At 35.0% G+C, this 25,376-nt stretch overlaps 1 protein-coding gene across 4 annotated transcripts in view; it reads left to right on the top strand.

Moving 5' to 3' along the window:
- Positions 1 to 25,376, top strand: part of LOC131685485 (serine-rich adhesin for platelets) — a 248,995-nt gene that overhangs the window by 139,922 nt on the left and 83,697 nt on the right. For all 4 annotated transcript variants that reach the window (XM_058969223.1, XM_058969225.1, XM_058969222.1 and 1 more), the window contains one exon: positions 24,728 to 24,779. The gene's annotated coding sequence lies outside the window, so the exon portion shown is untranslated. The remainder of the gene's footprint in view (positions 1 to 24,727; positions 24,780 to 25,376) is intronic.

Raw genomic sequence — 25,376 nt, 5'->3', positions numbered from 1 at the left:
CTGATCACGATCCTCTGCTCGAGCGTTTCAATGTTCAAAAGATGGCAACAGTCTATATTTGACGGTAGATGCAGTGAGCCTACGGGAGATAACGGAGAGCATACCTTACGATTTTTTCCGGCCTCCAATTTGCATGTTATGAGCGCCATACGACAGCGTTAGCTTCAACACCTAGCTGGCGCTTAGCTCGCACAATGATGTCATCGTAATGAAGGCTGAACGTAAGTTCGCTGTCCAGAGAAACACCTAGGTCCTTGATATGTTATACGTGTGTGAGGGATCATTTACAGATAAAATAGTTTAAGGCGAATGGGTTCAACTTCCGATGGTAGGAGATTGAGTGGAATTTGTCTATGCTTAACGCCAGCAAGTTCGACGAACAACCATACAACGGAAATGTTCAGGATACGCTGGAGCTACAAGCAGTCCAACATGATATTAAGTACCTGAAATAACCGCCAGCATACAATAACGGCAATTAGGTGACAGTAGTAAAGCAACATCATTAACGTAGATTGGAAACAGAAGCGGTCCCAACTTGCTGCCTTGTGGAACAACGAACGGATTTATTCAAAAAAGGTAGACCTGTAAGTATGATCTGAACCATGCAACGATAGTCGAAGCGGAGTCTAACCTCTAAAGTTTTTCAAGCAAATTTCCATGGCCAACTGTATCGAAAGCGGCCTAGAGGTCCAAGGGGGTTGCTACTTTAAAATTGAAACTAGTTTAAAATTTCTTAACAAGTTGAAAATTTTCGGCAGGGTCCGGACCCCCCGGATCCTCTTCCTTGATCCGCCGCTGGTTTCAAGCGATGTTTCAGTGTCGACACATAGCATCTCAAGATCGTGGCTGTCGATCCATTGTATGAGCAAATCGTACTGAATATGTAATATTCATTTCTAACGTTGTATTGAACATAACCAGCCATGGAATCGTAGTTTGAACAAATGAGAAAGGCACAATTGCACCACTAGGTGGATTAAAGCAGGTTTTAGCACTATATTGGCTCTAAAATTGCACTTAACTTAAAACACACGATTTGAAGTGACATGAGGCTTGTATGCGTTATATCAGCTTTGTGTACGTATATAGAGCTGCCATTAACGCTACAGGTTGCCTGTACCGTCAAGCATTTATAATGCTAATATAAAGCTGATTTCAAAGTTTTGAAGACAAACATTGTCTTCTGACACATAAAAACTCTAGCTTCAGTAATTTTTTGAAATCAATTCTGTGAAATTTTAAAAAAATATCGCGTGGCTCAATGTTAAGTTTCGCATGCCATAACCAATGATATTAGTTATTCCAAAAAAAAAAACATTTATGGGGAAAAAGTGCTCATAACTTTTCAACGGTTATAGTTGAATGTATAGTACAATAAAGCAAATTATTTGCCTAAACAATCTTACAGTTGTCGGAAAACTACTTCAGTTTTAAATCAATATCGCAAAAGTTATATGAATAAATGGTGCATAGCATGTTCACAGGTGACTCATATCTATAAGCTAGCTCATAATCATAGCTCTATGCAAATGATGATGATGATGATGATGAAAACCACCACCACTGCATTAAGTACTCTAGAGGTAGACACTCTTAACAGCAAAGATAGATTACGTTATCAGCCGACGTTCACATTATCGTTGTATCAAGGGCCGAAATGGAGCCGATCCATAAACAGACTCATTTATGCGCAATACAAAGTGGAAGAGAGACTATCCAACGATACGATCATGCCGAATGAATAATTCAATTTCCACTACTTGTTAAAGCATTGCTTCATGATTTGTGTGTGAAGGTCGTGTCAATTTTATTTACGCTTGTCCAATAAGAATGTTAACAGCAACAGCATGATCCCGAAGAATTATGCGATTCTTGATAGCATTCCTATATTGTGACTAAAACTTCTACTGAAGCTGGTTTTCGGAAGGGCTCCCTGTCACAATCACTCAGTACAATTTCGATACACGAACAGAATCATTTATGTGGCTCCGAAACTCCTTCCAACGATAAAATTCAGCTAAATGAATAATATAATTTCTTATACATGTTAAGGTACTGATGACACAGCTTAAGGAATGAGCGCTTATTTGTTCCCGCTTGAGACCGCGTTGATCAGGTTATAAGTGCCATAGCGTACCCTTAATTATTGGGGCGTTGGATGATCATGATAGCATTTTTGCCTTTGTGTAACGTATTGTATAGTATATATCGCGAAGGGCTCGAGCGTTGTTATGTTAACGTGTTCGATCGCGTAGGTGTTTGTATGATGCGTGTGCTAGCGTGTATGTAATCTTGCGTTTATAACAGTGTAGCCATTCCCACATTCTCGTCTGTTCTTGAACCGTGAATTTAATACTTAATTTTCAGTGAACGGTTCAGATGCTAGAAGAGAGTGTGTTCTCTCATATCACTAAACTTCCCGGTCATGTCGCCATGGAACGTGTTGTATAGTATATATCAACGTAATTTTTTTTATTGTTCTGGGGCGAATGAAGGCCTGTTCCTAGGCTTCCTAGGACCGATAGTAGAGACTTCCGGCCATGATCGCGCGAACGCGAACTGACGCTTGAGACCTCGATTATAAATTTATAAGCGTTATAACGTTCACTCATGAAGTCTCCTTATTAGTCCGCTTCAAAAAAATCGATTTTTTTCTTTTTCAATCGTTAGAATTATTTTCTGAGAATATACTTTCAATGACGCCTTGAGACTTCAAGTGTATAAAAGTGTATTTTTAGGCCAATGTTGATGGCATGGACTTTAGCTGCTAGGAACAAAGGAGGCTAGGAGGCTTCCGTGACCGTGACGTGACCGATTCATATTCGCGTGAGAAAGGCCGTTACTTTAATCACACTTTGCACACCGTTTATAACATTTCTACGTACGCGAAATCGCATGCGTGAAAAGATTTGCATTATCGCAATGGGCACAACCGTTTCTATGTTAACGTGTTTGATCGCGCGGGCGTTTTTTTTTTATATCGCGGATTGATTTCGTTTATATAACCGTGTTTGCGTTTTCGCGTAGGCTTTAGAATGTGCGCAATTGGACAACCAACTGCAGCGGTGCTAGAAAAAATAAATATTTTATCAATCGTCAGAGCGTCAATCGGTTTCAGCTTAATAACTTTTTTCTCAAACATCGGATCGTATCATGGTTTTCGAGACTTTGTTGCTTTGTTAAATTTCCTATAAACGCCACATAACGGTTTATTTTTAGGAAGCAATGGACGACTCCTGAAGGAATTATTTTGTGAAAGTTAAACTTTAAAAAGTGGGCGCAAAAATATGGTCTCATGGATCGAGCTAAGAATTTTCACAGTTGTTCTAGGACCCAAATGGTACCCATAAAGTTGCTTGGTGCTGGAATCTAATTTTTGTCCCACCCTAGTATATACGTGCTGTATTTTTGAGTGGAATTTGTGGTGGGGTGGTGTTTCATGATCGCTCGAGAGCGAGCGTTTGTATGTTGGCAAATAAGACCGCGTTTATAAATTTGTAAGTGCTAACACGTTGAATTAATCGCCAGGACGTTTCTATGATTGCGAGATCGCGGGCGTAAGAACGCTTGTATGATAGCGTTTGCGACCGCTTTTGCATCGTCGCGAATCGTTTGAGCGTTTGCGTGTTATTTTGTGCGTTCTTTTAATTGCGTAGGTTTTTGTATAGTATGTAGTTTGCATATTCCCGTGTTTTTTTGAGTTTCGCCGAGATACAACGAAAGAAGAAACAACACTCAGAGACTTAAAATCTTGAATCGCGTGTGACATCCGGAACAGTTTTGAATCCAATCCCTATGATTCAAAACTGTTCTGTGCTTCACGCACGATTCAATATTTTAAGAGTCTCTGCATACCCGACCACCAGGAAACTCATTAGCTTCCCGAGAAGAGTCTGACAACAAATTGAAAACTAAAATTGATGTTGTGATGTTCGGCAAATGATTACTCAGGTTGTTGTCGTTTTGGTCGTTTTAACGGCTAAAACATCAAAATTGAGAGCAGCAAAATTGTCCTATGACATCAAACAGAAAACTAATTCTGCTATCAGTGAGAGTAAATTGAAAGCTCATTGAGATGTTGAATTTTTTTGATAACAAAATATGTATTCACTTTGATGTTTTGCCAAAGAAATATAAACATAGAAAATTTTTCAAAGTAACAAATTGAGATCAAAATTTGATGTCATGTTTAAAAATCTAAAACTGATAGCACAATAAGATTTCAATTTGATGCTATTATCAAAATATGAATTCTACATGTTGTAATTTTGATGTTCGACTTTGCTCGGGTTAATTTTAAGAATACTAGGTTTATTCCAGTACCAGGAGAAATTGGAAGTACTCCAGAGCAAACTGGTAGAAAACCGGTGCTGTTTTCTCTTTTCTTATTTTTTTATTCTTATAACAAGCCGGAGTAAAACGGAGCAAGTTTTTTTGCTCCTGTGGTCTATCCCCCATATGCTTGTTCATATGTCAGTAGTGCCATAATCGCAAATGTGGCCACAGTCCCAACTACCAATATATTTAAAATGTCCGTTAAAGTTGGCGAAGCATTGTTTTCGAGTGTTATGTCTGTTAGTCTGTGCTATAAATATCTGGACACATGCTCGATTGGTTTTCGCGACTAGATTTTGAAATAATTTTGAGCGGACCAAAATAAGCATTAATTGTACTGAGAACCTTAGTTGGTATAAGGCCCATATTAGAAATTTCGCGCACGCGTGCTTCATTATTATTCTATCTACTGGAAAGAGAAGCAAGCAGATTTATCACGAATAGAGAAAAAGCATAATATGGATTAATTTATTAATTTTGTACAAACATAATTAGGAACCCAGTGGATCAACTAATGGCTTCTGTCACTGGATGCCGCACGGCCTCTACTCAAAGCTCAAAAGTATATGAAAGTACTCGATACGACTAGGAAAATTATTATAATGAACATGATTGATCTATTGCAAATTGGTTACTGATTTTTTATTCTTTTCGCGACTAGTCAATTCTTAAACCTCATACAGTTCTACATGATTCAACTGTGATTACAGCACTCAGATAAGACCATGCGTATTTCTCACGCACATCACTTGACACATGGTTTATAAATTCGTTGGTGCTAATGTAATGAGTTGTTTCTCGAGGCGTTTTTATGCATGCGAGATCGCATGCGGGACCAGATTTGTATTATCGCGAACAACACGACCTTTTTCTATGTTAAAGCGTTTTATCGCGTGGACGTTTTTATACTGCGGATGCTAGCTGTTTGATTTTGTTGTTTAAACGACTAGACGGTTATAATAGTCGTTTACATATTCGCGTAGGCTTTTGAATGTTCACACTGGCCGTCACTCTGATGTTTAATTTTGAGTGTACGGTTCAGATGAAGGGAGAAAGTGAGTAGCTCATGCTCACTGTGTTCTACAACAATGGTGCCTTGACTTAGGGCCGATTTCTTCACCCTCGCTTACGCTTAAGCCAGGTTTAAACGTAGAGGACGGTGGGGAGTTGTGAACACCGTCAATTCCCGCTAAGCTATAGATGATAAAAATGTGGTAACTACTGTTATATGTTTCTACTGTCATGGCGTCACTTTCTCATTAGCAAATGTTGCATTAACTCATGTTCTTTGTGTTTAGGTAACTATCGACTAAATATACCAAACAAAAAGTTTTTTTTTACTCAGTTGTATTTGTGGTATGTGGAGTCCCGTTATGTAACTGATTTGAAAGTAAATTAGTACAAAACATTCCTTGGGTAATTGGCTTTCATCGACAAAAAAAATGGAAGAACCTTTAGTATGTCGATGGAAATATGTTTTTTTTTCGAAGATATGCAAAGTGGGGAGTTGTGAACCGTACATTTCAGTGGGTTATAGTATTTTTTTAAGTAGAACAGTATCATAATTCAAAAATCAGGGACGAATCATACATATTATGATATAAAAATGTTCAATTTTATGCGAAGAACAGGATTCTGCCACAATTTTAATTTCACCGTGCCACAACCGCGAATTCAAGTGGCTTGGCGCGAATCATGTTGTCACCGACTCATTGCGGATCAGATCACTTTTCCATCTCATCTTTAGTTTAGAAATATCTTAAAATTTATCTTCTATAGCCCTAATAAAAATAAATCACAAAAATATTCCATCTCTTCTACTTTTTGCGATGGGTCACAACTCCCCACCAAACTAAAAAATGCCAATTCCACGCATTTCATGCATTCTGTCATATCTTAAACAAGACAATGATTTTTTTAAATTGCTTCAGCCTGCGGATGTATTAAGGTGTCCTTAACGGATAAGATAGGATTGTTTTATTTGTGGGGACTTTAACTTTGTGGTCATTCGTCTCTTAACAAATACCAGGTCTAACATTGAAAATCGACCAATATTTATGGTAGTTATACTCCGAAAACAAAACTATGTTCACAACTCCCTACCGTCCCCTACTGATGAACCAGGTTTAAAATTTTATGCGAGGGTGAATAAATCGGCCCTTATTGTTTAGTGTATATTTGTACGGTGGGAGCCCCCAGACGAGTATGTTTCATGATCGCGCAATAAAGGACGTTTGAGTGTTGGCACATGAAACGCGCGTTTGCGACTGCGTTTGTATTATCGCGAATCGATTGAGCGTTTGTATGTTTTTTGTGCGTTCTTTTAATCACGTAGGCTTTTGTATTGTATTTCGTTTTCCCGTGTTATTTTTAGTATCGTTGAGAAACAACGAAAGAGGAAACAACATGTTAATTAAGACATTCATTCTGTAAAGGTAAGATGAGCTTACGACATGTAACGCTGTACGAAGATATTAGCACTACCGTCAATCCAATCAGCTTAGGGGAGTTACATCAATTTCAATTTGTAATAAAACAGAAATAGAAATTTTCAAATTGATATAACGGGAAATAATAAAATAAGGTACAAAACTGAAATGTGAATCTAACATACTAATTAGCAACTAATTCAGAATAAGATATTAAGCATTTTGACTTCTATACACATGCCAGCAAAGGGAGTAGCAAATCAGGCCAGATCCGAACATATATCGTAGCAGGAGAGGGAAGGAATGTTAGTCCAATACTTGCTGTTGCTAGAGGCCGTATATACAATTAACAGTACCACAAGTGTGATTGGAGGAGGGAGATTGTTGGTAGGGTTAGTTGGGTGCCCAGAGACTCTTAAAGTTTTGAATCGCGTGTGATATCCATTACAGTTTCGAATCGAATCGCTATGATTCAAAACTGTGCTGGGCTTCACGCACTGTTCAATATTTTAAGAGTCTCTGCATACCAGACCACCAGGAGACTCATTTTAGGAATATTAGGATTGTCCCAGTCCCAGAAATTTGAAATACTCCAGAGCCAACAGGCAGAAAACCGGTGCTGTATTCTCTTTTCCTATTTTTCTTCTTCTTGTAACAAGCCGAAGAAAAACGGAGCAAGTTGTTTGCTCCTGTTTTGCTCGGGAGCAGCTTCCAGGTACTGGAACAAAGCTATTGTAACGGCTTGCTATAAATATTTAGAAACACATTCTCGATTGGTTTTCGCGACGAGAATTTGAAATAATTTTGAGCGGCCCAAAATAAGCATTAACCGTACTGAGAACCTTAGTTGGTATGGTGCCCGCGTGCTTCATTATTATTCTATCTACTGGAAAGAGAAGCAAGTAGATTTATCACGAATAGAGAAAAAGCATAATATGGATTATTTATCAATTTTGTACAAAAATAATTATATAGAAGCAGGAAACCAGTGGATCAATTAGCGGCTTCTGCCACTGGATGCCGCGCGGCCTCTACTCAAAGCTCAAAAGTATATGAAAGTACTCGATACGACTAGTAAAAATTATTATAATGACCATGATTGATCCACCGCAAATTGGTAACTGAGACCATGCGTATTTCCCACGTACATTGAAGGCCATGTCCCCTAGAGGGTTCGATAAACGCTAAACAAACAAAGAACCTCAAAAAACTGCCTTTTATCAAATGCAAAAGACTTAGACGATTTTTGAGCAAGTTTTTTGCACGGCAATTAACACGGTTTCTGTTTTTATTCTTTAATTATAAGTCCATTTCAATGCAAGATTTTTGGAAAAGTGGAAAAGCCGAATCTTGACGCTTCTTTTCGCCTCGCATTTCAACAATATGGTTGTTTTCGAAACAGTATTAGCGAGTAGACTCCAAATGTCTATGTCTGAGACAATTTTAGAAAGCAAGATGGCGACTTCCGGTTAAGTGGAATTTTCTAAAACCCTACCAAAATGGATTTTTTTTGAACGGGCTTGACGAGTAGACGCCAAATATCAATGTTTGAGGCCATTTTTAAAATCAAGATGGTGACTTCCGGTAGGGCTGAATTCTCCAAAACCCTGCCAAAATGGATATTTTTAGAACGGGCTTAACGAGTAGACGCCAAATATCGACAGCCGAGTAAAATTTAAAAAGTAAGGTGGCGACATGTGATTAAGTGGAATTTTTCGAAACTCAATCAATATGGGTGTTTTTGGAACGGGATTGATGAATAGACGCCAAATATCGATGCTTGAGGCCATTTCGAAAACCAAGATGGCGTCTTCCGGTTCAGTAAAAAAAAAGCCGTGTAAGAAAACCGCGCGAAAAAACGTGTAAAAAACCTTAGTGTACTGTTGATTAATCACTTTATAAAAATAGGTGATAACGGATGCGGACGGACTATAACATTTTCGAGTGCTATACTGAACAAAAATTAGAAAGTGTCGTCTCGTTTTAACTCAGCTAACGTTACAAACGAGTCGACTGTACTGTCGCTTGATTTTAAATCAACAAAAACTCTCCGGCATATGAATCAGCTAAACCACTCTTCGCGAAAATTCATATTCAGGCACTATTTTCCATAGTTCATTTCGTTTCACTGTACCGTACGCTGCCTTGAAATCCACAGTCCGCATTCTCGTAATTTATACAGACTTTGTCGCGGGATTAACATCTGACCCGTCGTTGATCGTACTTCTCGAAACCCAGTTTAGTATTTCCCGATAAAGGTTCCATCTTAAAAGCGGCATTGAGGATCGTTCCTCCTCGATAGTTATTACGCTCGAGTTTATAGTTATTTTTGTACAGAAAGGCCCTGTGAGTCCGGGCAACCAATTGAAAGGCATCTCCTCTTCCACTCAGCTCATCCTAATCACGCGTTGGACTGCTTTGTACACCGGGCTATCCCCGATTTTTAGACGTTCTGATCGGGATTTCGTCCTTCCCAACGGCCTTGTTGTTTTCAGTTCCCGAATAGCATTTCGCACTTCGTCTAGCGTGGGCAGATCCACAGACCGTCAATCATCCACAATACATACTCATTAGATTTGTTTGTTCGTTTAATTATAACGCTAAGTGAACCTTGCACCAGCGACGCTTGTACGATCTATCAACAAACTCCCGTTCCGTTAATCATCACCGGCACCGGGAAGGTTTTCCTTCTCATGTTGATGATCGTTTAGAAGGATGTTCCGCGTTATTCCCGACAAAGATTCACTCTGCCTCCGCGATTATTCTTTTCATCGTATCCACGCTTTCATCGTATGAAGTTTTTTTTCCTGGTTGTCCTCAACTCACCATGTTGTTCTCCCGTGCCGAACTGTAGCCGCTTCATGCATTCGGCTTCTAGGATGGTTTTTGTCATTTTTGACCAACCTCTGGGTACAGTGAGATTAATCTACCTAAGGCTTTACTGCGCGGAGTTCTCGTTCTTCTATGTCGCTCATGGAACATTCTTAATGGCGGCAATCTCCATCTTCGTTTTTGGCCGCTCTCGAGCAACCAGGTTAGGTTATAAAAGGTCCACGCATATTTTTGTTTAAATATATTTCTCACTGTGCAATATCTGGAAGCAAAAGTTTCAAATATCGATTCAAATAGATAGAATGAATCCCCGTGTCTCAGATGAATACTTACTGGTCTACTGTATTAGGTTCTTTACTGACACAGTTAACCTTACTTTTCTTGACAGTTCACTTGTGCTGTTTACATGGACTTAGAAAAATTCGTGGACTACTAGATTCACTCGAAGCAAATCGGAAAGAATTTTTCTAAGTCCATGTAAACAGTACAAGCGAACTGTCAAAAATGAACATCGAGTTCATTTATGACGTCAGCGTAAAGTATTCAAATCTTGAGCGTTTTTTCAAAACGTCATATCTGCAACGAGTTACTCTCTGTTTACACTTTCTCTTTCGATTTTTACGGCGTCACTATAACACTTTTCACCTATTTTACAGTACAGATCGAAAGACGGTGTTTTTAACTAGCATATTATGCAAAGAGCTGAGGGATAAATGTTAAAGTGACCGAATTATTAACAGAAGAGAAAGTAAACAAAGAGAGTAACTCATTGCAGATATGACGTTTTGAAAAAACGCTCAAGAAATGTCAAACATGAACTTAATTTATCACGAGTTCATTCGTGTCGTTATCTTGTAGAACTCACTAACGTCACAAATGAATACTTTACGCTGACGTCACAAATGAACCGAGTGTTCATTTTTGATAGTTCGCTTGTACTGTTTACATGGACTTAGAAAAATTCTTTACGATTTTTTTCGAGCGAATCTAGTCGTCCACAAATTTTTCTAAGTTCATGTAAACCGTACAAGCGAACTGTCAAGAAAAGTGAGGTTAACTGTGCCAGTAAAGAACCTAGTTGCTCAGTTTTGATAGTTCACATGTACTGTTTACATGGACTGAGAAAAATTCTTGGCGATTTGCTTCGAGCGAATCTAGTCGTCCATAAAAATTTTCTAAGTTCATACAATCAGTATTAATGAACTGTCAAAAATTGAGGTTAACTGTGTCAGTAAAGAACATAATTTATTTCAAAGCTGCTCACAATTTTTCAAGCCAACTTCAGTGTCACGTTTTCTCCCTCATAGTATTTAGAAGGGTTCCACACTTTCCGTCGATTCTTTAACTTTTCCGAACCATGCAATGCGGAAAACAATGTGAAAAGAAAAGTTGTGTGTGGGAGGAAACATTTTTACTTCGGCCATGGAATAAATGGACGACGGGACGGGAATGAGGAAAGCTGTCAGAATTTTGAGAAAATCTGACAATGCCCACCAACTCGTCGTTGTCTGCCCGCCTACTGTTCTGATCAGTCGAGATTTTCGGCTGGTGGTTGCACAGAATAAGCAGATTTGATATTTAAAAAATGGTGCGCTTGCGTGCTTGATTTTCTGGATAAAAATGCTGTTTTAGATGATAAGACAATGTTCTCATATGGTAAGTTTCAAGTAATTGTTAAAGTAGAAGGTATACTAGCACGATCTACTTTGCAAATTTACGATTCCACGTTATCCTAATAACAGTGTTTTTTTTAAACTTTTGAATTCCACCACGATTGTGTTACTGTCAAACTCAGCTCCAAAAGTGTGCTCCCTGTTCAGGTCAATTTCTATTATCAATTATTATTCGATTTTAAATGGCAACAACAACAGACCAATCTTATTTTCTATTAAATCTTGTGAAATAACGTTTTCTGACATTCCATTATTAGAATGAATTGGCTATTTCCATTTTGGAAACGATCGCTCTAACCTAGAAGAAGTCTTTTAATAGATATACATAAATACATAAAAAAACTCTTGAAAGTAGGAGAATGATTAATAAATTAGTTATAAAGGAACAGTCTAGAAAAATGAACTACTGAGATTTACGTAGTTCCCAATAAGCAGTAACAGTGCTTCGCAAAGTGAAAACCTTTAAAAAATCGAAGTATACAGTAAATGAAATGAAATGCCGATTCACATTCTAAAACACATTTTCAACTTCAGCACAGCTGCTTTCAAATAGATGAAGCTCCCCGGCGAACTCACCAACGACCAACTGTTATCTCCACCCAATCTGTGATGATGAAGCGACTTGTTGTTGCGTTGAATGAAGTTGGGGTCGATGTGTTTTTGTTTATTTTTGTTTATTTTTGTTTTGTTTATTGTTTCTGCTCGCCTGCTGTGTTCTCCCCCTCCGGGGGACAGTCCTCAGCCACTCGACGCAGCCCGGTTGCGTGGTGGTGATGGGCTTCACTACCATGATGGCGACTAGATCGTGGTCGCTGTTTGATGGTGACATCAGAGTAGCCGGAATAATTAATCCGACCAGAATGTCTTATTTTAGACGTCCCCGGTGGGTCAGTCAACGGTATAGGTGCGTGTACACGGTTGTAGACTTACCGAAGTGAATGTGTTCGCAGGAATAGTGGCAGGGCCAACCGAGCGACCTTTTAGTGTGGGGTTGTATGGAAATGTTCCGTGTTTCAAATTTAATTGTCTCATCAACGAAGTGTTGGTGATAGTTTAGGTAAGTTCGGGTGACAGGTTGCGTAGGTTTTGAAACAGATATAGTGATTTGTTGAAACGAATTCGTTTTCTGTCTATGTCTAATAATTTGTTGACGCAAATTGTAGCAGCGCTTCCTATTTTTACCCAACAACGTATTGTTTTAAAAGCATCCCAAAAATATCAACAAACTCCACTTTATATAAAGGCCTCACATTAAAAATGTGAAAAAAATCTGAACGCATTATTTTCGGAAACAACTCAGAGTGATTATTTTAAATTTTAGAGTTAATTTTATGATTGTACTGCTGTATCAAGTTTGTGCTACTAATTTTGTCAGATCAAAGAGACCCACTTCCACCTTTCAAGTTTGACTTGGGTATCCAAAAACAGAAAAACAATAAAAAAGATAAAAGAGAAAAAAAGATAACAGATGAAAAAGAACAGAGAAAATAAATAGAAGTAGAAAAAAAGAAGTGAAAAACGATCTATAATCGAAACAAAAAAGGAAACAAAATTAGAGAGAGAGAGAAAAAGTAAAGAGAACAAAAAATGAGAAAATATGAACAACAAGAGAAGTGAAAAAAGATAAATATAAAGAAGAGAAAAGAGAAAAGAGAAAAGAGAAACGAGAAACGAGAAACGAGAAACGAGAAACGAGAAACGAGAAACGAGAAACGAGAAACGAGAAACGAGAAACGAGAAACGAGAAACGAGAAACGAGAAACGAGAAACGAGAAACGAGAAACGAGAAACGAGAAACGAGAAACGAGAAACGAGAAACGAGAAACGAGAAACGAGAAACGAGAAACGAGAAACGAGAAACGAGAAACGAGAAACGAGAAACGAGAAACGAGAAACGAGAAACGAGAAACGAGAAACGAGAAACGAGAAACGAGAAACGAGAAACGAGAAACGAGAAACGAGAAACGAGAAACGAGAAACGAGAAACGAGAAACGAGAAACGAGAAACGAGAAACGAGAAACGAGAAACGAGAAACGAGAAACGAGAAACGAGAAACGAGAAACGAGAAACGAGAAACGAGAAACGAGAAACGAGAAACGAGAAACGAGAAACGAGAAACGAGAAACGAGAAACGAGAAACGAGAAACGAGAAACGAGAAACGAGAAACGAGAAACGAGAAACGAGAAACGAGAAACGAGAAACGAGAAACGAGAAACGAGAAACGAGAAACGAGAAACGAGAAACGAGAAACGAGAAACGAGAAACGAGAAACGAGAAACGAGAAACGAGAAACGAGAAACGAGAAACGAGAAACGAGAAACGAGAAACGAGAAACGAGAAACGAGAAACGAGAAACGAGAAACGAGAAACGAGAAACGAGAAACGAGAAACGAGAAACGAGAAACGAGAAACGAGAAACGAGAAACGAGAAACGAGAAACGAGAAACGAGAAACGAGAAACGAGAAACGAGAAACGAGAAACGAGAAACGAGAAACGAGAAACGAGAAACGAGAAACGAGAAACGAGAAACGAGAAACGAGAAACGAGAAACGAGAAACGAGAAACGAGAAACGAGAAACGAGAAACGAGAAACGAGAAACGAGAAACGAGAAACGAGAAACGAGAAACGAGAAACGAGAAACGAGAAACGAGAAACGAGAAACGAGAAACGAGAAACGAGAAACGAGAAACGAGAAACGAGAAACGAGAAACGAGAAACGAGAAACGAGAAACGAGAAACGAGAAACGAGAAACGAGAAACGAGAAACGAGAAACGAGAAACGAGAAACGAGAAACGAGAAACGAGAAACGAGAAACGAGAAACGAGAAACGAGAAACGAGAAACGAGAAACGAGAAACGAGAAACGAGAAACGAGAAACGAGAAACGAGAAACGAGAAACGAGAAACGAGAAACGAGAAACGAGAAACGAGAAACGAGAAACGGAAACGAGAAACGAGAAACGAGAAACGAGAAACGAGAAACGAGAAACGAGAAACGTGAAATCTAAAAGCTAAGAGGTAAAAGCTAAAAGCTAAAAGCTAAAAGCTAAGAGGTAAAAGCTAAAAGCTAAAAGCTAAAAGCTAAAAGCTAAAAGCTAAAAGCTAAAAGCTAAAAGCTAAAAGCTAAAAGCTAAAAGCTAAAAGCTAAAAGCTAAAAGCTAAAAGCTAAAAGCTAAAAGCTAAAAGCTAAAAGCTAAAAGCTAAAAGCTAAAAGCTAAAAGCTAAAAGCTAAAAGCTAAAAGCTAAAAGCTAAAAGCTAAAAGCTAAAAGCTAAAAGCTAAAAGCTAAAAGCTAAAAGCTAAAAGCTAAAAGCTAAAAGCTAAAAGCTAAAAGCTAAAAGCTAAAAGCTAAAAGCTAAAAGCTAAAAGCTAAAAGCTAAAAGCTAAAAGCTAAAAGCTAAAAGCTAAAAGCTAAAAGCTAAAAGCTAAAAGCTAAAAGCTAAAAGCTAAAAGCTAAAAGCTAAAAGCTAAAAGCTAAAAGCTAAAAGCTAAAAGCTAAAAGCTAAAAGCTAAAAGCTAAAAGCTAAAAGCTAAAAGCTAAAAGCTAAAAGCTAAAAGCTAAAAGCTAAAAGCTAAAAGCTAAAAGCTAAAAGCTAAAAGCTAAAAGCTAAAAGCTAAAAGCTAAAAGCTAAAAGCTAAAAGCTAAAAGCTAAAAGCTAAAAGCTAAAAGCTAAAAGCTAAAAGCTAAAAGCTAAAAGCTAAAAGCTAAAAGCTAAAAGCTAAAAGCTAAAAGCTAAAAGCTAAAAGCTAAAAGCTAAAAGCTAAAAGCTAAAAGCTAAAAGCTAAAAGCTAAAAGCTAAAAGCTAAAAGCTAAAAGCTAAAAGCTAAAAGCTAAAAGCTAAAAGCTAAAAGCTAAAAGCTAAAAGCTAAAAGCTAAAAGCTAAAAGCTAAAAGCTAAAAGCTAAAAGCTAAAAGCTAAAAGCTAAAAGCTAAAAGCTAAAAGCTAAAAGCTAAAAGCTAAAAGCTAAAAGCTAAAAGCTAAAAGCTAAAAGCTAAAAGCTAAAAGCTAAAAGCTAAAAGCTAAAAGCTAAAAGCTAAAAGCTAAAAGCTAAAAGCTAAAAGCTAAAAGCTAAAAGCTAAAAGCTAAAAGCTAAAAGCTAAAAGCTAAAAGCTAAAAGCTAAAAGCTAAAAGCTAAAAGCTAAAAGCTAAAAGCTAAAAGCTAAAAGCTAAAAGCTAAAAGCTAAAAGCTAAAAGCTAAAAGCTAAAAGCTAAAAGCTAAAAGCTAAAAGCTAAAAGCTAAAAGCTAAAAGCTAAAAGCTAAAAGCTAAAAGCTAAAAGCTAAAAGCTAAAAGCTAAAAGCTAAAAGCTAAAAGCTAAAAGCTAAAAGCTAAAAGCTAAAAGCTAAAAGCTAAAAGCTAAAAGCTAAAAGCTAAAAGCTAAAAGCTAAAAGCTAAAAGCTAAAAGCTAAAAGCTAAAAGCTAAAAGCTAAAAGCTAAAAGCTAAAAGCTAAAAGCTAAAAGCTAAAAGCTAAAAGCTAAAAGCTAAAAGCTAAAAGCTAAAAGCTAAAAGCTAAAAGCTAAAAGCTAAAAGCTAAAAGCTAAAAGCTAAAAGCTAAAAGCTAAAAGCTAAAAGCTAAAAGCTAAAAGCTAAAAGCTAAAAGCTAAAAGCTAAAAGCTAAAAGCTAAAAGCTAAAAGCTAAAAGCTAAAAGCTAAAAGCTAAAAGCTAAAAGCTAAAAGCTAAAAGCTAAAAGCTAAAAGCTAAAAGCTAAAAGCTAAAAGCTAAAAGCTAAAAGCTAAAAGCTAAAAGCTAAAAGCTAAAAGCTAAAAGCTAAAAGCTAAAAGCTAAAAGCTAAAAGCTAAAAGCTAAAAGCTAAAAGCTAAAAGCTAAAAGCTAAAAGCTAAAAGCTAAAAGCTAAAAGCTAAAAGCTAAAAGCTAAAAGCTAAAAGCTAAAAGCTAAAAGCTAAAAGCTAAAAGCTAAAAGCTAAAAGCTAAAAGCTAAAAGCTAAAAGCTAAAAGCTAAAAGCTAAAAGCTAAAAGCTAAAAGCTAAAAGCTAAAAGCTAAAAGCTAAAAGCTAAAAGCTAAAAGCTAAAAGCTAAAAGCTAAAAGCTAAAAGCTAAAAGCTAAAAGCTAAAAGCTAAAAGCTAAAAGCTAAAAGCTAAAAGCTAAAAGCTAAAAGCTAAAAGCTAAAAGCTAAAAGCTAAAAGCTAAAAGCTAAAAGCTAAAAGCTAAAAGCTAAAAGCTAAAAGCTAAAAGCTAAAAGCTAAAAGCTAAAAGCTAAAAGCTAAAAGCTAAAAGCTAAAAGCTAAAAGCTAAAAGCTAAAAGCTAAAAGCTAAAAGCTAAAAGCTAAAAGCTAAAAGCTAAAAGCTAAAAGCTAAAAGCTAAAAGCTAAAAGCTAAAAGCTAAAAGCTAAAAGCTAAAAGCTAAAAGCTAAAAGCTAAAAGCTAAAAGCTAAAAGCTAAAAGCTAAAAGCTAAAAGCTAAAAGCTAAAAGCTAAAAGCTAAAAGCTAAAAGCTAAAAGCTAAAAGCTAAAAGCTAAAAGCTAAAAGCTAAAAGCTAAAAGCTAAAAGCTAAAAGCTAAAAGCTAAAAGCTAAAAGCTAAAAGCTAAAAGCTAAAAGCTAAAAGCTAAAAGCTAAAAGCTAAAAGCTAAAAGCTAAAAGCTAAAAGCTAAAAGCTAAAAGCTAAAAGCTAAAAGCTAAAAGCTAAAAGCTAAAAGCTAAAAGCTAAAAGCTAAAAGCTAAAAGCTAAAAGCTAAAAGCTAAAAGCTAAAAGCTAAAAGCTAAAAGCTAAAAGCTAAAAGCTAAAAGCTAAAAGCTAAAAGCTAAAAGCTAAAAGCTAAAAGCTAAAAGCTAAAAGCTAAAAGCTAAAAGCTAAAAGCTAAAAGCTAAAAGCTAAAAGCTAAAAGCTAAAAGCTAAAAGCTAAAAGCTAAAAGCTAAAAGCTAAAAGCTAAAAGCTAAAAGCTAAAAGCTAAAAGCTAAAAGCTAAAAGCTAAAAGCTAAAAGCTAAAAGCTAAAAGCTAAAAGCTAAAAGCTAAAAGCTAAAAGCTAAAAGCTAAAAGCTAAAAGCTAAAAGCTAAAAGCTAAAAGCTAAAAGCTAAAAGCTAAAAGCTAAAAGCTAAAAGCTAAAAGCTAAAAGCTAAAAGCTAAAAGCTAAAAGCTAAAAGCTAAAAGCTAAAAGCTAAAAGCTAAAAGCTAAAAGCTAAAAGCTAAAAGCTAAAAGCTAAAAGCTAAAAGCTAAAAGCTAAAAGCTAAAAGCTAAAAGCTAAAAGCTAAAAGCTAAAAGCTAAAAGCTAAAAGCTAAAAGCTAAAAGCTAAAAGCTAAAAGCTAAAAGCTAAAAGCTAAAAGCTAAAAGCTAAAAGCTAAAAGCTAAAAGCTAAAAGCTAAAAGCTAAAAGCTAAAAGCTAAAAGCTAAAAGCTAAAAGCTAAAAGCTAAAAGCTAAAAGCTAAAAGCTAAAAGCTAAAAGCTAAAAGCTAAAAGCTAAAAGCTAAAAGCTAAAAGCTAAAAGCTAAAAGCTAAAAGCTAAAAGCTAAAAGCTAAAAGCTAAAAGCTAAAAGCTAAAAGCTAAAAGCTAAAAGCTAAAAGCTAAAAGCTAAAAGCTAAAAGCTAAAAGCTAAAAGCTAAAAGCTAAAAGCTAAAAGCTAAAAGCTAAAAGCTAAAAGCTAAAAGCTAAAAGCTAAAAGCTAAAAGCTAAAAGCTAAAAGCTAAAAGCTAAAAGCTAAAAGCTAAAAGCTAAAAGCTAAAAGCTAAAAGCTAAAAGCTAAAAGCTAAAAGCTAAAAGCTAAAAGCTAAAAGCTAAAAGCTAAAAGCTAAAAGCTAAAAGCTAAAAGCTAAAAGCTAAAAGCTAAAAGCTAAAAGCTAAAAGCTAAAAGCTAAAAGCTAAAAGCTAAAAGCTAAAAGCTAAAAGCTAAAAGCTAAAAGCTAAAAGCTAAAAGCTAAAAGCTAAAAGCTAAAAGCTAAAAGCTAAAAGCTAAAAGCTAAAAGCTAAAAGCTAAAAGCTAAAAGCTAAAAGCTAAAAGCTAAAAGCTAAAAGCTAAAAGCTAAAAGCTAAAAGCTAAAAGCTAAAAGCTAAAAGCTAAAAGCTAAAAGCTAAAAGCTAAAAGCTAAAAGCTAAAAGCTAAAAGCTAAAAGCTAAAAGCTAAAAGCTAAAAGCTAAAAGCTAAAAGCTAAAAGCTAAAAGCTAAAAGCTAAAAGCTAAAAGCTAAAAGCTAAAAGCTAAAAGCTAAAAGCTAAAAGCTAAAAGCTAAAAGCTAAAAGCTAAAAGCTAAAAGCTAAAAGCTAAAAGCTAAAAGCTAAAAGCTAAAAGCTAAAAGCTAAAAGCTAAAAGCTAAAAGCTAAAAGCTAAAAGCTAAAAGCTAAAAGCTAAAAGCTAAAAGCTAAAAGCTAAAAGCTAAAAGCTAAAAGCTAAAAGCTAAAAGCTAAAAGCTAAAAGCTAAAAGCTAAAAGCTAAAAGCTAAAAGCTAAAAGCTAAAAGCTAAAAGCTAAAAGCTAAAAGCTAAAAGCTAAAAGCTAAAAGCTAAAAGCTAAAAGCTAAAAGCTAAAAGCTAAAAGCTAAAAGCTAAAAGCTAAAAGCTAAAAGCTAAAAGCTAAAAGCTAAAAGCTAAAAGCTAAAAGCTAAAAGCTAAAAGCTAAAAGCTAAAAGCTAAAAGCTAAAAGCTAAAAGCTAAAAGCTAAAAGCTAAAAGCTAAAAGCTAAAAGCTAAAAGCTAAAAGCTAAAAGCTAAAAGCTAAAAGCTAAAAGCTAAAAGCTAAAAGCTAAAAGCTAAAAGCTAAAAGCTAAAAGCTAAAAGCTAAAAGCTAAAAGCTAAAAGCTAAAAGCTAAAAGCTAAAAGCTAAAAGCTAAAAGCTAAAAGCTAAAAGCTAAAAGCTAAAAGCTAAAAGCTAAAAGCTAAAAGCTAAAAGCTAAAAGCTAAAAGCTAAAAGCTAAAAGCTAAAAGCTAAAAGCTAAAAGCTAAAAGCTAAAAGCTAAAAGCTAAAAGCTAAAAGCTAAAAGCTAAAAGCTAAAAGCTAAAAGCTAAAAGCTAAAAGCTAAAAGCTAAAAGCTAAAAGCTAAAAGCTAAAAGCTAAAAGCTAAAAGCTAAAAGCTAAAAGCTAAAAGCTAAAAGCTAAAAGCTAAAAGCTAAAAGCTAAAAGCTAAAAGCTAAAAGCTAAAAGCTAAAAGCTAAAAGCTAAAAGCTAAAAGCTAAAAGCTAAAAGCTAAAAGCTAAAAGCTAAAAGCTAAAAGCTAAAAGCTAAAAGCTAAAAGCTAAAAGCTAAAAGCTAAAAGCTAAAAGCTAAAAGCTAAAAGCTAAAAGCTAAAAGCTAAAAGCTAAAAGCTAAAAGCTAAAAGCTAAAAGCTAAAAGCTAAAAGCTAAAAGCTAAAAGCTAAAAGCTAAAAGCTAAAAGCTAAAAGCTAAAAGCTAAAAGCTAAAAGCTAAAAGCTAAAAGCTAAAAGCTAAAAGCTAAAAGCTAAAAGCTAAAAGCTAAAAGCTAAAAGCTAAAAGCTAAAAGCTAAAAGCTAAAAGCTAAAAGCTAAAAGCTAAAAGCTAAAAGCTAAAAGCTAAAAGCTAAAAGCTAAAAGCTAAAAGCTAAAAGCTAAAAGCTAAAAGCTAAAAGCTAAAAGCTAAAAGCTAAAAGCTAAAAGCTAAAAGCTAAAAGCTAAAAGCTAAAAGCTAAAAGCTAAAAGCTAAAAGCTAAAAGCTAAAAGCTAAAAGCTAAAAGCTAAAAGCTAAAAGCTAAAAGCTAAAAGCTAAAAGCTAAAAGCTAAAAGCTAAAAGCTAAAAGCTAAAAGCTAAAAGCTAAAAGCTAAAAGCTAAAAGCTAAAAGCTAAAAGCTAAAAGCTAAAAGCTAAAAGCTAAAAGCTAAAAGCTAAAAGCTAAAAGCTAAAAGCTAAAAGCTAAAAGCTAAAAGCTAAAAGCTAAAAGCTAAAAGCTAAAAGCTAAAAGCTAAAAGCTAAAAGCTAAAAGCTAAAAGCTAAAAGCTAAAAGCTAAAAGCTAAAAGCTAAAAGCTAAAAGCTAAAAGCTAAAAGCTAAAAGCTAAAAGCTAAAAGCTAAAAGCTAAAAGCTAAAAGCTAAAAGCTAAAAGCTAAAAGCTAAAAGCTAAAAGCTAAAAGCTAAAAGCTAAAAGCTAAAAGCTAAAAGCTAAAAGCTAAAAGCTAAAAGCTAAAAGCTAAAAGCTAAAAGCTAAAAGCTAAAAGCTAAAAGCTAAAAGCTAAAAGCTAAAAGCTAAAAGCTAAAAGCTAAAAGCTAAAAGCTAAAAGCTAAAAGCTAAAAGCTAAAAGCTAAAAGCTAAAAGCTAAAAGCTAAAAGCTAAAAGCTAAAAGCTAAAAGCTAAAAGCTAAAAGCTAAAAGCTAAAAGCTAAAAGCTAAAAGCTAAAAGCTAAAAGCTAAAAGCTAAAAGCTAAAAGCTAAAAGCTAAAAGCTAAAAGCTAAAAGCTAAAAGCTAAAAGCTAAAAGCTAAAAGCTAAAAGCTAAAAGCTAAAAGCTAAAAGCTAAAAGCTAAAAGCTAAAAGCTAAAAGCTAAAAGCTAAAAGCTAAAAGCTAAAAGCTAAAAGCTAAAAGCTAAAAGCTAAAAGCTAAAAGCTAAAAGCTAAAAGCTAAAAGCTAAAAGCTAAAAGCTAAAAGCTAAAAGCTAAAAGCTAAAAGCTAAAAGCTAAAAGCTAAAAGCTAAAAGCTAAAAGCTAAAAGCTAAAAGCTAAAAGCTAAAAGCTAAAAGCTAAAAGCTAAAAGCTAAAAGCTAAAAGCTAAAAGCTAAAAGCTAAAAGCTAAAAGCTAAAAGCTAAAAGCTAAAAGCTAAAAGCTAAAAGCTAAAAGCTAAAAGCTAAAAGCTAAAAGCTAAAAGCTAAAAGCTAAAAGCTAAAAGCTAAAAGCTAAAAGCTAAAAGCTAAAAGCTAAAAGCTAAAAGCTAAAAGCTAAAAGCTAAAAGCTAAAAGCTAAAAGCTAAAAGCTAAAAGCTAAAAGCTAAAAGCTAAAAGCTAAAAGCTAAAAGCTAAAAGCTAAAAGCTAAAAGCTAAAAGCTAAAAGCTAAAAGCTAAAAGCTAAAAGCTAAAAGCTAAAAGCTAAAAGCTAAAAGCTAAAAGCTAAAAGCTAAAAGCTAAAAGCTAAAAGCTAAAAGCTAAAAGCTAAAAGCTAAAAGCTAAAAGCTAAAAGCTAAAAGCTAAAAGCTAAAAGCTAAAAGCTAAAAGCTAAAAGCTAAAAGCTAAAAGCTAAAAGCTAAAAGCTAAAAGCTAAAAGCTAAAAGCTAAAAGCTAAAAGCTAAAAGCTAAAAGCTAAAAGCTAAAAGCTAAAAGCTAAAAGCTAAAAGCTAAAAGCTAAAAGCTAAAAGCTAAAAGCTAAAAGCTAAAAGCTAAAAGCTAAAAGCTAAAAGCTAAAAGCTAAAAGCTAAAAGCTAAAAGCTAAAAGCTAAAAGCTAAAAGCTAAAAGCTAAAAGCTAAAAGCTAAAAGCTAAAAGCTAAAAGCTAAAAGCTAAAAGCTAAAAGCTAAAAGCTAAAAGCTAAAAGCTAAAAGCTAAAAGCTAAAAGCTAAAAGCTAAAAGCTAAAAGCTAAAAGCTAAAAGCTAAAAGCTAAAAGCTAAAAGCTAAAAGCTAAAAGCTAAAAGCTAAAAGCTAAAAGCTAAAAGCTAAAAGCTAAAAGCTAAAAGCTAAAAGCTAAAAGCTAAAAGCTAAAAGCTAAAAGCTAAAAGCTAAAAGCTAAAAGCTAAAAGCTAAAAGCTAAAAGCTAAAAGCTAAAAGCTAAAAGCTAAAAGCTAAAAGCTAAAAGCTAAAAGCTAAAAGCTAAAAGCTAAAAGCTAAAAGCTAAAAGCTAAAAGCTAAAAGCTAAAAGCTAAAAGCTAAAAGCTAAAAGCTAAAAGCTAAAAGCTAAAAGCTAAAAGCTAAAAGCTAAAAGCTAAAAGCTAAAAGCTAAAAGCTAAAAGCTAAAAGCTAAAAGCTAAAAGCTAAAAGCTAAAAGCTAAAAGCTAAAAGCTAAAAGCTAAAAGCTAAAAGCTAAAAGCTAAAAGCTAAAAGCTAAAAGCTAAAAGCTAAAAGCTAAAAGCTAAAAGCTAAAAGCTAAAAGCTAAAAGCTAAAAGCTAAAAGCTAAAAGCTAAAAGCTAAAAGCTAAAAGCTAAAAGCTAAAAGCTAAAAGCTAAAAGCTAAAAGCTAAAAGCTAAAAGCTAAAAGCTAAAAGCTAAAAGCTAAAAGCTAAAAGCTAAAAGCTAAAAGCTAAAAGCTAAAAGCTAAAAGCTAAAAGCTAAAAGCTAAAAGCTAAAAGCTAAAAGCTAAAAGCTAAAAGCTAAAAGCTAAAAGCTAAAAGCTAAAAGCTAAAAGCTAAAAGCTAAAAGCTAAAAGCTAAAAGCTAAAAGCTAAAAGCTAAAAGCTAAAAGCTAAAAGCTAAAAGCTAAAAGCTAAAAGCTAAAAGCTAAAAGCTAAAAGCTAAAAGCTAAAAGCTAAAAGCTAAAAGCTAAAAGCTAAAAGCTAAAAGCTAAAAGCTAAAAGCTAAAAGCTAAAAGCTAAAAGCTAAAAGCTAAAAGCTAAAAGCTAAAAGCTAAAAGCTAAAAGCTAAAAGCTAAAAGCTAAAAGCTAAAAGCTAAAAGCTAAAAGCTAAAAGCTAAAAGCTAAAAGCTAAAAGCTAAAAGCTAAAAGCTAAAAGCTAAAAGCTAAAAGCTAAAAGCTAAAAGCTAAAAGCTAAAAGCTAAAAGCTAAAAGCTAAAAGCTAAAAGCTAAAAGCTAAAAGCTAAAAGCTAAAAGCTAAAAGCTAAAAGCTAAAAGCTAAAAGCTAAAAGCTAAAAGCTAAAAGCTAAAAGCTAAAAGCTAAAAGCTAAAAGCTAAAAGCTAAAAGCTAAAAGCTAAAAGCTAAAAGCTAAAAGCTAAAAGCTAAAAGCTAAAAGCTAAAAGCTAAAAGCTAAAAGCTAAAAGCTAAAAGCTAAAAGCTAAAAGCTAAAAGCTAAAAGCTAAAAGCTAAAAGCTAAAAGCTAAAAGCTAAAAGCTAAAAGCTAAAAGCTAAAAGCTAAAAGCTAAAAGCTAAAAGCTAAAAGCTAAAAGCTAAAAGCTAAAAGCTAAAAGCTAAAAGCTAAAAGCTAAAAGCTAAAAGCTAAAAGCTAAAAGCTAAAAGCTAAAAGCTAAAAGCTAAAAGCTAAAAGCTAAAAGCTAAAAGCTAAAAGCTAAAAGCTAAAAGCTAAAAGCTAAAAGCTAAAAGCTAAAAGCTAAAAGCTAAAAGCTAAAAGCTAAAAGCTAAAAGCTAAAAGCTAAAAGCTAAAAGCTAAAAGCTTAAAGCTATTTTTCTCTGGTGTAATAACTTAAAAATATGTGAACTTTGGCTTGTAACTGGAAATTAGAAATATCTACTGAATCCCTTCAGCTTGCTATCAATCTCTGCCAGCCGATAACAATAAATGCACCGTTAACGGAAGTTTCTTGTATCCAGTTGCATCATGTAAGAAATGTGTTCCGTAAAATTAAGAAGCATTGATCTTATTTTGAGCAGAAAAAAAACAGAAATTTTATTTTTTTCCTGTCAAATATCTACATACATTTGATAGACATTCGCCAAATGTTCATATTTTTTTCGTTGTCAAATATTTGATGCAATATAGTGACTTTTGGTGGATTCACTTCACAATATTGGGACGTCTCGAAACAAAATAACCAATCCTCTTGGGAATGATTCAAATGATTTTCATCGGACGGTTTCAACAAAGAAAAATCGTTGAATTTTTTTAGAATCCAGATTTAACCGCGCACACGGCAACCTTCCATACGTGAACCATGACGCTACCAATAATGCAAGAATTGATTCAATTATAACCGATTGTACGCCAACCAAACTCGCGATACCTAACTTCCTCCTCAGTTCAATGTGTTGTGTTGGTACCAGCTGGGAATCACGCAAACTTCTTCGGCTCTTGTTTTTCCTTCAGTCGCTGTGTGTAGGTACAGTTGTTAACGCATTAACGCTTCAACCGCTATAACTGCTGTGTAAGCTGGCTGGTGGCTAAGCGCATGCTAATGATGATATTCGATACAATCGGCTCCAATGTACGGTGTGTGTGTGTGTGTGTGTGTGTGTGTGTGTGTGTGTGTGTGTGTGTGTGTGTGTGTGTGTGTGTGTGTGTGAGTTTGAGTTTAGGTTAGCAATGCGCTCGCGAGTGCTTCGGTAATAATAATTGGGCTGATTCCGTCCGACGATGTCTGTGTGCTGGCTGAACCACGATTGGGTTTATTCTTTTTTTATTTCTCAATTTATTTTATTGCTGCGCAAAGTAAAATCAAAACCGCATGACGGAGTGGGAAGGTCATTGATAGGGGCTATCATATCAGCCCCATCGACGCACGATCGGAAGGACAGAGCGTCATGCGGGTTGTGTGATTCAGCTTGGACGCGGTCGGCGTTAGTTAGATTCATTTGTGTTGTTCGAGAAATATAAAAATAAAATCTTTTGCGACAACCATGCGTCTCCATCGAATTTCATTCAAAGTAGGCGCGTGGTCGGCCGTCCTATAACATTCATTCAACTAAATTTAATAATAACCATCTGAATTATCTCTTCTTTCTTGCAGAACAACTTGTAACAACATTCACTTGACAAACGGAACAGCGCTTATAAACCAGGTATTTAATAGCAGTTCTTTCCCCCCATCAGCCGAACTGACTTTTCGTTTGACGCACAAGCTGACAAATATTATCGCTGTCTAACGAACGACAGCTTCGTCAAATAAAGCATCAGCAACATCGACAGAAAAAAATCGGATTTATATCCCAAGGTTAAATTTTGCGTTTATAAACGCTTTTTTTTCTATTTCTATCGCACCCAACACGGGCGGAATGTATGCTTTGTTTTGTGTGCGAGCTATGCGATATGCGATAATAAAAGAAATCATAGGGTAAATTGTTCGATTTGCGGTCCGGACGGTATTTTATTCTTCGATACTGAGCCAAATTCAGTATTAACAAAATTCTGTTCAGTGAAATGGAAAATAAAGTTAAAAATTGTATGACATACTTCTTTAAATACTAGCCATAAGCCAGGAAATCGAATGAGTTGTGGCTGCATTTTAAACCGCTATTTAATACTATCGCTTATTTAATAGCTAATAACTATCACTGTTTTTAATGTTGGTCTTTTAGTTATCAAGAATTAGAGAATATTGCCTCGATTGGCACGTTTCTCATTTTATTCGGAAATGGTTGCCTTTCCATATCGACTTA

Source organism: Topomyia yanbarensis, chromosome 2 (genome assembly GCF_030247195.1).
Source record: "Topomyia yanbarensis strain Yona2022 chromosome 2, ASM3024719v1, whole genome shotgun sequence".
Classification (NCBI taxonomy): Eukaryota; Metazoa; Arthropoda; class Insecta; order Diptera; family Culicidae; genus Topomyia; species Topomyia yanbarensis.
Note: the sequence above shows the minus strand (reverse complement) of the source record. Positions and strands in the feature narration are given on the sequence as shown.